Source organism: Aythya ferina (genome assembly GCF_964211825.1).
Source record: "Aythya ferina genome assembly, chromosome: 3".
Classification (NCBI taxonomy): Eukaryota; Metazoa; Chordata; class Aves; order Anseriformes; family Anatidae; genus Aythya; species Aythya ferina.
The window spans coordinates 101,738,011-101,751,309 of record NC_140298.1 but is presented as its reverse complement, the minus strand read 5'-3'; the positions used below and the strand labels follow the sequence as shown (position 1 = coordinate 101,751,309).

At 35.5% G+C, this 13,299-nt stretch overlaps 1 protein-coding gene across 12 annotated transcripts in view; it reads left to right on the top strand.

Annotated features, from left to right (window-relative positions):
• The window catches only part of LOC311434913 (uncharacterized protein), a gene marked incomplete at its 5' end in the record, with an annotated part of 781,460 nt that overhangs the window by 640,499 nt on the left and 127,662 nt on the right, over positions 1–13,299 (top strand). The window lies entirely within an intron of this gene.

Sequence of the window (13,299 nt, the reverse complement as noted above, 5' to 3'; positions counted from 1 at the left end):
TGAATAAACCATTTAACTCCCCGTACCTCACTTTAGTCAAAAAGCAGAGCTTATTCCATCACAAGGTGCCCAAGTGACATCTACAGAGGACATTTAAGACCTCAGAAGTAAAATCAAGAGGCAAGATTTACAAGCTGCAACAGTGGAAATTACAATTAAATGTAAGGAAAAAAAAATACATAAGAGTATTTTTTCTCTGGAATCACTGGATGGCAAGAGAAGTTTTGGAACCTCCATCCTTAGAGATTTTTAATACTTAGCTGGACAAAGTCCTGAGGAACCCAGACTAACTAGGAAGCTAGCTCTGCTTTGAGCATGAGGCTGGATTAGATAGCCTCCAAAGGGTCCATTCCTACCTACATTTTTACTATTTAGATATTTGGCATTGTAATAAGGCCTTTTGTGTTGTTGATTTGCCAGTGTCATGAAAGCAGACTGGACTTTCTGATCTGCAAGGGCTCAGAAGTGCCCTAATTTGTGTCTATAGGATGGAAATAAAGGAAATATGAACCTGGCTGCTTAGATCCAAAAGAAGCAGTAAGCTTCAACATACACCCAGTTTTCCGCATCTTCAGCTATATCTGTGAATTGTCTTTAAGAATCTAGAGAAAATATACCTCCTCAGCCATTGATATGGAAGATATTCTCTGTATACCCAGCCAATCCCACTGTCAGTCATCTTGGGTAGTACCTTCTTGCTGCCACCTTGGTTTCTATTAGAAAGTGCTAATGGAGAGACAAAGAACTTAGGGAGCATTCTAATTATTATTTTGAGGATGGATGAGTTTGTTTCAAAAGGCCAGGAAGGTACCTGTAGCTGATGGTACCTAACAGAAGAACTCTTGAAAGCAGGTAGGAAAGCTCTGTAGTCCTTCCTCAACATAGAGGATGAGACTAAGGGTTCTTCCTACACACTCTCAGTGGATTAGATGGATGACCTTCATCCTGTAGGAAATACAGCTAACACAAATAAAATGTGTTTCTGCCTCTCAGCTAGTCAGTTCACTTGCAGCCTTAAGGTGGAGAGTATTTCTACTAAACTCAGTGGAGCTAAAACTGATTAACACCAATGTGAGGGATTTTAAAATCAATGACTTTGCAAAGGAGTAAAGGTGGGCAGCTCACCTATTAAATATCTTTACAAGGCAATAGATCTTTCCCCCTTTGGGAAGTCACCTTGATGCACAGCCCAAATTTACAACCCTCTGAGACTTAGGAGTTCCAGAAGGTTTGTATATATTTTTTCTTGGGTACATCCTATAGGTATCCATGGAAATGTCAGGTGGGATCACTGCCCATTTTCTGCATTGTATCTGTCACACATTGTGTTCAGGATTGTTTAAATTGAAAATTCCAAGTACTTGTTGTTCTCCTTTACTTCTCACATATGTAAAACCAAAACAAACTCCTCTTAAACATTTCAATTACAGTTTTTAAAGTACAGTCCCAGTGTAAAATATGATTATGGATTGTGACTTCAGAGCCACTTTTATTCTTAATGTTAAACAATAGGAGGTTAAAATATGACTTTGCCTTCTGGAAAACTGAAAACTCAAACAAAACAAAATAAAACAAAACAAAATAAGATGTAAATAACAGTCAATAGCTTTTGCCAGGAGGCTGCTGAGAATAAGATAAGAGTGTCACTGTTTCAAAGAGCTTTCATCATGAATATTCTCAGATGTTTTTTATGACATCATTTACCAGAAATAGTCAAGAGGCACTAAAAACAGAAGAGATGACTGTAATGGTGCATGGTACATATTTCTTTTAAAAGCAGAAAATATTTTCTTTATTAGTGGGTTTCTCTGAATTTGTGAGGTCTGAAGTTCAGCTAATAAGTGTGACAAAATTCCACTGTGGTCTACAGTACACACAAAATCTTCAACAAGGTACTTTTCTTTTCTAAAATTAATTCCTGTGAAACAAATCTATGGTTATGGAAGAAAATATTATAGAAGGAAGAGAAGAAGGAAAGTGTATCCACAAGTCTTATTTTCTTTGAAAAAGCTTGGAAATTTTAGTTAAAAAACAAAGGTTTGTGGAAATGTTCAGGAAAGCTGTAGAGTGAATACTATAGAATGTTACAAGACCCATTTCAGCATTAAAAGAGTCAAATGATCCTTTGTGAGCTTTTGGAAGAGACTTTTAAACTAATTAGAACATGGGACCATTGCTACAAAAACATTAGTAACTTCCTTCACAGGACTTTTAAAAACAAATGATTGAAATAAGCACTTGAAAAACTACATTATTGTATGTATATAGGAATATATACAAAAAGTACACAAAAAATAGAATTATTGCACCATGTGACAAATCGGAAGTATTAGTTACTAGTTATTGCTGGCAACGCATTCCCAAGTGAAATGGTTAATCGACTAATTAAATGGACATAAAGATGCACAATTTTGCATTCACCAACATTTTTTAATGTTCTTTAACATTATCAAAGTAAAATCTGGGGGGGGGGGGGGGAAAGGGGGGGAGGGGGAAGAAAAAAGGCCTGAGCCTGCCTAATATTATGTACGTACCAAGTCCTGCAGAAGTCCATGACCTCACTTGCCTCTTAAAAGATAAAAGTTTTTTTCAATATATTCTTGAATCTACCTAATAGGTTTCAGTTGCTATACAAGAACTTATGTATTGATCTAGGCTCAGCTTGCTCAACTACTTTGATAATTTGTACTTGGTATGAAAACTGATGGTAACCTGATTTGTCAGCAACATACATGATGTAATATAAAGACACCAGAACAAACCAGTGACAACTTAAAAACTGGCACATGTAATAGTAAATTTTGCCTTCTTATGTAGTATTGAAAGAGGATTAATGCTACATTGGCACACACCTGTTAATGGAGAAGACTTTGTCCATACATTACATAGATAGAAACAAACCATTGCTTTGAATAATAATTAGTGTGAAACATGGACAAATCATTAAAAAAGAAAAAAAAAATCAAGACAGAAATAGGGATCTTTGGGCTGCATCAACAGAGGCAGGTCGAGGGAGGTAATTGTTCCCCTCTGTTCTGCTTTCTTGAGGCCCCACTTGGAGTGCTGCATTCAGGTCTGGTCTCTCCAGCACAAGAAGAATGTGGACCTGTAAGAGTGGGTCCAGACGAGGTCCACAAAATTGACCAGAGGGCTGGAGTATCTCTGCTATGAAGACAGGCTGAGAGATCTGGGGACTGGGGAGACCTCACTGTGGCTTTTCAATACTTAAAGGGGTCTTATAAAAAAAATGGAGAGCAGACTTTTGCTTGGGCAAATAATGATAGGACAAGGGGGAATGATTTTAAAGTAAAAGACAAGAGATTTAGGTTTGATGTTAGGAGGAAATTCTTTACTCAGAGGGTAGTAAGGTTCTGGAACAGGTTGCTCAAAGAGGTTGTGGATGCCCCATCCCTGGAGGTGTTTAAGGAGAGATTTGATAGGGCTTTGGGCAACTTCCTCTAGTGGGAGGTGTCCCTGTCCATGGGAGGAGGGCTGGAAGTATATGGTCCCTTCCAAACCAAAAGCTTTTTTTTTTTTTTTTTTTTCCTTCTCCTGATGCTCCTGGTCTGTCTGGAGCACTGAAGCTTTGCACAGAAGCCACCTGTAGACAACAGCTACCTTTGCTGCTATTCATATAGTTCAAATTTCCTGTTATTCATTATATCTTCAGTCTTCATGCACACCTCCCCATATAATGTATATAAATATATATATATATATATATTTACAACAATCCAACCTCTTGCCCTTCAATTTCCTCCTCTACCAGAAGGAAACCAGCAGGATTACTGGGGGAAACTTGAAAAGAAATTAGAGGAAACAAAATCATGGGGCCTATTTATAGAAAGGGAATAATGAGGGAACAATTCAACCAATGACTGCTGAGTTACCTCAGAAGGCAGGTAGCATAATGATTCATGAGTTTTTGGCCTACGGGAGTCAGAGCAAAGCTCAAACGCAGGCACCACAGCCTGAAAAAAAAAAAAAAAAAAAAAAAAAAAAAAAAAAAAAAAAAACAACCTCTGTAATACCTGTGGGAAATCGATAAGAGGTGTCTCAAAAGTCCGTGTTATTGGTTGGACTTCTTAAAGAGAAAATTGCCATCCTTTAAAAGCAATCCTGAAGGGCTTAGATTGATTTCAAAACCACAATTCACATATAACCTAGACTTATTGGTATCTGTTTTCCTTAACTGGTGTGTTCTGGACTTATCATTTCAGATTTTAAGTTTGAAGAAAATTTCCTGTTATAAGTATTTATAACTGTCTCCCTGCAGAAATGTTTGCATATATCTAGGCAATTTATTTTGTCTGTTGAAGCTTCAGTTTAACAAATAAGCAATCTGTGAGCTGTACATCATTGAAATATATCACACACCAAGTTATGTGTTAAATTGAAACTAGATTGAATGAAAATACAGGCTCATACTAGGAAATCTAAATGAATTCCTTGGCATAGGGAAACTCAGGAAGACTACCAGGCTGGAATTATTCCCTAGAGAAAACTAGCCAGAGGAACTGCAAAAAGATCATCAGAAATAATATAAGATCGAATCAAACATGAAGAGTAAAACCAACAAGGAATCACCCAGAAACTTGAATAAGATACCACCAAACTATTAAATTCCTTTGAGCATGGTGGCACTTAGAACAACTTTAGCACTTGGGGACTGGAAGATAATAAATGTGATGTAAAATTGCAAAGCAATATCCAACAAAACAATAAAATCAAGCTTCCATACCAAGTTAGTTGAAATTACAAGAAAGAATAGAATTAGTATACATAAAGATAACTGTGATATGACTGGGGAGAAGTAATTTGGATTCTATACTGGTAAATTACTTCTTGCAGGTATGTTACTTCACTTGGAAAAAAAAAAAAAAAAAAAAAAAAAAAAAAAAGTAACAGTAGCCTTGATAGTGGAGTAGGTGATACAGTTAAATCTTCAAAAAAGGTTCTTTTGTATTTTGAAGAGTTAGGTTTGTTAAAAATCTTTTTAAAAATATGATTGAATTAATTCTTCATTGAAGGATAAAAACAAAAGTTAGGAAAACGTGGTTTGGTTTTGTTTTTGTAATAAAACTTCCAATTAGGTTCCAATGGGATCTAGATCCATTGTTGATTATATTGTGATGGAAAAGGAACAAATACTGAAGTGACCCAGTTTGTTGATTTTCTAGGGTGATAAAAACAAAAATCGTGTTTGGAGAACTCCAAAATGTAAAACTATTGGGTGGGCAATTCAGGAACCAAGACTCTGGATGGTGATAAATCCATTAAGTCAGAAGTAATAAAACAAGCTTTAGCGTCCTTATTGAGTGATAGGCTCTATGCTTATTATTCCTACTCAAGAATGAGCTCATAATTATGTTAAAAATAGTTATATGAAATAATCCCCTTAATAATCAGTAGCAACAAAAGAAAAAAAAAATAAAGAAAGAAAAAAGGAGGATATTGATTATTAGGAATTATCAGAAAATCAGTAGACTGAAAATGAAAAACATCATTATCACTATTTATATTCATGGCACAAGTATATTTTGCATATTATTTATAATTCTCTTAGGTCTATCTCACTAATAAGATACAGGAAAGATTTAAAAATATACAGAATGTTTGTTAGAGCCAAAGGGCCATTTTGCTATACCAGGGAAAGCAAAACCTGATTCTAAGGTAAACAACAGTTTTGCAGCCATTTATGCCTCTTATTGTCTACAAGTCTAGCTTCACCTATTCACGTAGATGATTTCAGAATGAATCAATTCTACTAAAAATAATAATAATAATAATAATCAGTGTAACTTCTCATATCTTGCAACCTGTGTTGTTAAGGAAAAAAAAATAATAGAAAGGCTGACTGAAAAAAAGTGCCATCTCTAAGCCTTGTGTCTTGTTCAATTCAGACAAGAAGTTATCAAGGTGCTTTAATGGAACAGATAAAGATGCAAATTTTGAACATTCTATACAAATGGTAAAGCTGGAGACTTAATTTGCAATTTCTGAATTTCATTAGAGATTTGATCCTGCTGTTACTACATAGCATTGACAATTGTCATGGAAAATGAGATATAAAGCAAGGGAAAATGATCTCCTTAAACAAGATCCTCAGATAGACTTAAAATGAGAAGGCTTTCATGAAAACAGATAGAAAAATCTCAAATGAAAGTTAGAGACTTTACATTCCAGACTGCAAATCAATAGTGGATGACTACTTGGGGTCTGGCTAGATCTTAATCTTAAACTCCTCAGATCTTTCTTGAAAATAAGATCTGTTAAACTGTAAAAGAACCTACAAAAGGATTTGAGACTAAACTGATGGAAGGATAACATGACTAAATCATTGATCAATCTGAATGACTGCAGGCCATTGAGAAGGAAACTAGTTCTCAAAGAAAAGAAGCAAAATCCTTTAATTACTGGTCAAAGATTAAACATGCTACATTGCTGTAATTTTCAGCTGTGTATCTGCATGGAGTTACTTCTAGTTCTTAAAGACTTCAGGTAGGAAGATGTCCCATAAATCTGTCTTCAGGATGTAAATCCTTTACAAAAAAAAAAAAAAAAAAAAAAAAAAAAAAAAAAAAAAAAGTCATGTGTGTTCATATCAGTTGTGCCTTCTAAATTCATCCAGGAGTTTTGAGAATCATAAGTTTTTGAAACATCCTGGCTGACCTGCTTGACTTTTCGCAGCCATTTTAAAATGCTATGTACTCAGACTGCACCACAAATCTACTCTAAAGATACTACACTATTTTGTGGTACAAATCATTACTATCTGCATACTCTGATCATTCAGATCTTCCTAGCTGATTTAAAAGACGAGAAAAGGCCCTTTTTCTCTGAATCAAATTATGAATATCTAAGAAGAAGAGGAAGAGATATAGTAAGTAAAAAAATAAAAGTGAATTAATATTTCTATTACATTCTGAACAATGTAAAATAAATTTCAAGTGTACCCAGAGATTTTAGAAATGCAAGTCTGATCGTTTAAAAGAAAAGTACACTTGTATTGTGTGTAGATGCCAAGGTGTTGGCAGTGGGGGACTGCAGGGCTCTTTTGTGAGGAAAAGCTGCAGCTGCCCTGTACCAAATACAGCCAGTTCCAATACAGGGCACGGCTGAGCCCTGCAGCCAAGTTGGTGGTACTTCTGTGAAAATGTACTTCAGAAAGGTAAAATAAAGAAATAAATAAATGCTAGAGAACAGACAGGAGTGAGGAAAAAAAATGCAAGAAACAACCCTGTGAACAAGGTCAAAGGAGAAATAGGGGGAGGAGGCACTCCATGTGCTGGAGTAAAACTTACCCTGCAGCCCATGGTAGTGACCACTGTAGACCAGGTATGTCCCTGCAGCCCAGGTCAGGTCTGCTTTCTCCATAATAGTAATTGATAAGTGATGTTTCTGTTGTTATCTAACCCTATGAACATTTTTTCTCTTATTTTCTCACTCCCTTTGTGTTGAGGAGTAGAGTGAGAGTATGGCTGGGTGGGTCTTAGAGCCAGCCAAGGTCAACCCACCCTTACACTTTTATACCTCTTGTGCTCAACCTTCAAGGCTCAAATCCAGAGTTATTACAAAACCTGGCCATATATGTGAAGACATAGCCAGAAGATTAATATCCTAAAAAAGGAGATGCCAGCTATAAAATGTATATCTATATCTAGGTCTAGATCCAACCAGGATTGCATTTTAAGAATACTTGTTTGAGAATTAAGTTTTGGCTTGATATATATACTGTTGTAACGATTTAAATGAAGGAAAATGAGCAAATTTGTTTTAATTGTTATAACACATTGCAACACTTTTTTCTTTTTTTTTTCTTTTTAATTTCAAACTATAAAAGTGGGTGATATGTATATCTGATACCGGGGTCACCTGGAAAATGTTTGAGCTTTGAAAGTGCAAAGTGTTTCAGTCAGACTACAGTACAGTTATTTTAACCTGTTGATTTTAAGTTATACTTCTTTTCTCTCTTTAGTGGGTGGAAGAGACATATAATCTTACAAAAATCTTAAAGATTTCAATAATGTTGTAAAACATTCAGTCAGGCAATGATAACCAGTACCCAGACCCACTTTTTATCTAAATAAACCCGGGATTAAGATAGTATTAAAGCTTTTGATAACAACAACAACAACAACAACAACAAAAGCATGGTAACATTAATTTTGAAGGCTTCAGAGGCTATGGCAACTACTTTTTAAGGTAGATGAAAATTATACTTTTGATGTTGTTGTTGTTGAATCCTGTGATGAAGCATATATTAGAGATATTAGAATGAAAATGTTCTTCCTAAGACAAAATGGGACAAAAAAGTCTCTGTCCCTGCTATTAAACTTTTTTAATTATTAAACTCTCCAGATCATCTGGTCTGATTTCTGGGAATGGTCCCTACCCTGTGGTAATTCTCAAATTTGGCAAAGAAATTTCTGGGATGTTTGCCTGTTGACTAAGGCCAAAAGTTTGCCAACAGTTTATACCAGAAATTTTGTAGTATTGACAGTGGTCTTCTAGAATCTGAAAATGCTTCCTGTAATGGTATAATTTAATATCAACATAAATTGTTAGTCAAAAAGGTTGTATCTTCTAGATTCTTCTAGATTGCTTACAGTCTCTAAATATAACCTACTGTACCCTAGATTTGGCACTGGCAGGTATCTGTAAGATAATGGATATATCCTGGGCATTTGGCAGACCTTGGTCCTCATCTCCAGAAATTCTCACAGAGCTTTCATTTCTACTGTGTGTCAGGCACTGTGATTGATGCCTGTCAAATGTTTGTTCTTTCATCCTTGTCTGGGAAAAGATATCTGTCGGATATGTTTTTGAGGATTTATTTTTATAAATACTCATGCATTTGCTGAAATGTATTCATGATAGAACACATACAGGAAAAAAGGTCAAATTGCCGTATCAGTAATAACCACGCCTTGCTTTGATCTTGGTTGTCATAACCCTTTGAGAAGGTTGTTCTTCCACAATGAAAATTATGTTTTCACTGTTATATGTTATGAAACTGTATGATTTTTATTGTCCTTTAGCTAATCTTCTGGAATGTACAAGTCTGGGTAGAGGACCACATTCAATATAAGGACCAAGTATCATAGAATGGCTTGGGTTAGAAGGGACCTTAAAGATCATTTAATTCCACATCCCCTCTCCGCCTGCCACCCCCCTTCCCCCCCCTTAATAGGCAGGGAAACCTTCCACTAGATCAGGTTGCCTAAAGCCCCATCCAACCTGGCCTTAAACGTACTGGAATGGGGCACACACAGCTTCTCTGGGCAACCTGTGGCAGTGCCTCACCACCCTCTGAGTAACTGACAACTGAGAATACCCAGCAATATTCCTTTGGACTCCTTTTGGAGTCCAGTCAGGAGACACAATCCTAAACACTCATTGTTAAAATGGTACAGCTAAAATGGGGAAAGAAAATATCAACCTGTTCCTGTTGCATCAGTACCATGTGATGATGAAAATACTCAAAACAATTTTGCCAGTTCAAATGTAGAAACCTTTTTGATTTAGCTCCATTTTTCCAGTCTTGTCACATGTGGAATCTTACATCCCGATATCTTATCTGTTCTTTATACAAAGAATAAAATAAAATAAATAGTTCAACAAAAATATAGCTTACCAATTCTGGATTTTTCTTTTCCAAAAATAAGGAATCTTCCCTCATATATATCCACTTCCTGGATAGCTCTTATGAAAGTGGTTTTGACATCAGCCGTGGTTTGACTTTGAGAGCAAGTTTAGATTATTTGGATAAAATTTTGTGTCATAGTTGAAAAACCTCTTTCTTTATACTGTAACCACAATCATCCCTCTTCAACTATCTACCTGTCTTCCATTTGTTGACTGAGTCCCACATCCTGTCACCTTGTCAGCATGGTCAATATTCGTACTATTTTAACTCGAGTCACCATTCCCTATGGAGTTCTCTATGAGTTCTCTAGCAATGACCTTTTGAACCTCAGGGAGAAATTTCCACTATTCTAGGATAAACTCTCTGCCTGGAAGGAATGCCTTTGAAGCTTTCATCAGGGAGGTCTTAACACAAGTCTGCAGTCTCAGCATTTACTTAAAAATAAAACAGCCCCGAGACCCCACAGTCAGGATCATACTTCAATTTATTCAAATTACAGTTTGAATACAGCCCTGGATTTCAAAATATTTTCTATTTTTATACTTGCAAACCAAAATGAATAACTGAACTAATTTCAGACATAATTGAATGACCCCACAAGCAAAATAGATTCTGAGAATCATAAGGGACTTTAGCCCAGATTTCTGGCATCACTGCAGTTTCTTCTTGCACATTAGGACTTGCAGAAAGCATCTAGGGATAGTTAGTATGAAGAGGCAGGAAGTTTACTGCACACTTGCACATTCCAAGTGTCCACTCCTGCAGAGTGAGGTCACTAAGTCCTGGAAAGACATCTAAGAGAATTCAACTAATCTCATAAACTGACATCATCTGAGAGGAATTGGAAAGAGACATACAGGAAAGATAGAATTATTAGTACTATAGGAAAGCCACATAACACAAATAAAAAACAAACATTTAAAAATGTCTGCAGGCAGCATGAATGATAGGCTGGGTGATATTTTATAATTGTGTACAGGATTTCTTTTGTTTAATAATGACTTCATGTCATCAAGTTGAAAGCTAGCTTCAGTATGAAAAGCCGTAGGAAGCCAGATTTAATTGTTCAGCAGGAGATGCTGGGAAATATTGTCAGAATCATTACTTTAAGACTGACAAAGTCATGTAAAATGAAAGAATTAAAAATGGGCTCTGCACTTCAGATGACCTCCACAGGGCCCTGTGTACTATATGTACCGTATGGCACAGGGCCAACTTGTTTTTTGTTGTTTTTAATTTCTTGAATGGTGCACTGTATCTGTGACTTTAAAAAGGAAGTTGCTTAGGGCAAATACATTTGCAAAATATCCATGTCATTGGGTTTACCATAAGACAAGAAAGAGAACTTTAATTTCAAGTCTGAACATAGCAGCTGTGCTTTCATTTGTGACTTTGTAGCCTAATGCAAATAAGGTCACATTATATTGGCATGGAGAATCCATTTGTTTTTATATGTAGAACAACTGTCTGGATTATTTCTTATAAAGTAAAACCAGTGTTAAAGCAAACAAACAAAAATAAAAGACATTGGTATTGTTGCACTATTGAAAATGGGAAAATAACTGCACAACATTTGGAACCAATTTCTACCTTATCTGAAATTTGCATTTCATTTATGACATAGAGATATGGAATACATTTTTCATGAATCTTCACACCAAGAGATTAAAAAAAAAAAAAAAAAGTGATATATGTGGAGCAACTGGAACTGAATGCTTGACACAGTCAGGACCAAACCCAAACAAGGTGGACTGTATGGAGTCTATACAGTGGTACTCATAATTCTCTTTAAAGCATTCAAAGGAGATGATCCTTGAGAAGGATCATCTGTGTGATAGGTAAATGCTTCTAGACTAATATAAATTATGCATTGGTTTTAAAGTTGCTCACAGAGTACAAAAGGTCTTACCTTCCACTCTATTGATAAATCACATCTTAACACCAGAAAGGTAGGAAGCCTGGGCAAGTAGACTCAGCTTTGGATAGAAAACGTAGCTGCTGACTCTTGAGTTATCTTTTACTTTTTTTTTTTTTTTTTTTTTTTTTTTAACATTCCTTTTGTATTACAATTTAATTTGAAAGTCATGAAAGATATTTTAATTCCAAATATTTCCCAGAATCCCCTACAGATTTTTAGATATTATGTCATTAGGTATATCACCAATAATATCAGTAGATATTCTTGCTATTTACAAAGCATGCCTAAGTAAAACTAATGTTTCTTCCAAAGTGATTTCTAATACTATACCCAGCGTACCTTCAGTACCCGTTTATCAGTATTTAATGTCACATGAGAGGGAATAATTTTTCAATACTCCTGAGAAAGGAGTACTCCAGTACAGCTTCTCTTTCATAGGAGAGAGTAAAGAATGTATAGACCACTGTTATCTAGATTTGCTTTCTGAAGCAAATCTTTGCCTCCAAGCTCTAGCTACCTGTTCCAATGGCCTTTTCAAAGGGCCCAGTGTGGATTAGGTGGAGACAATTACGCTTATGCTTCTTCAGCTTTTCACGTGGACTGACTGTGCAAAGACAATTCAGTTTTAACTTTTATTACATTTCAAAATTTTTAAATTCATCTGACAAAATTTTGTAACTGGCAAAATGCTGAACTAAACCTTTTGTCCCATTAAACAAGTACAATCCTCACAATAGAGAGGGAGAGAAGGCAATTAACTTCTACTGGAACTGTAATCTGCTATTTATGTATGCCAATTCTGTGTGGACAGGAGTTATGGAGAGCATATGCTTTATATAGTAGGACATATGGCCCTGGTTATCATGGCTATTGAAAATAAAAACAAATCATTTTCTCTCTATTCATATTCATGTAAATGATATGGATTTCCAGTTAAGCCAATAGCTTTGCAGTTTAATGGTTTTATTCCATTATAAGATGGAAGAGAAGGAGGCTCCATAACAGTTCTTCTGTCTTTACAGAATTGCTGTTTTTATTTATTTCAGCTGTATTACTTCTGGTTTACATCTGTGCAAGTGAGTGTAGAAATTGATACGAAGATAGTTTTTTTAATGCTGTATAAGAAGTAGTGGGTGTAAAAAAAAAAAAATCACATCAATTGAGTGTTCATTTGCACCAATTGACAGATATTTTAGTAATGCAATACATTCATTCAATTTGCCTTTTGAAACTAATGACAGAAAAATCCAGCCCCCAAATGAAAAGGTATTCTAATTTCCATTTGAAATATTACTTGGAATAGTTATTGCTTGCTAATTTGGGGTTTTGATAACTTGAGGTTCTTTATACTGAAGCACAAAGCAAATCACTATGGCACAATGTGTGTTTTAGGTTACTTCTCTGCATGGGGGAAAATGTCAGAACAATGCCTTACAGGGCATTTACAAGAAATCTTACTTTTCTCTACTCATCTGCAAACTTCAGGCTGATCTTCAATTTTCAAATAGTTCCATTTTTGCAAATGCACTCCCATGCAGACTTCCATTCTAATTTTCATTTGTATACAGTTACCATTACTACTTCTTTCATGTACTTCTTTAATGTACCATTACTACTTCTTTCATGCTACAGTACTGTGGCATGAACAGAGAAACCTACAGTCTTTATTCCTTTAATTACTTTAATTTATTTTTAATTTAATCTCCAACTTTTGAAGCATTTAAAACTGTCT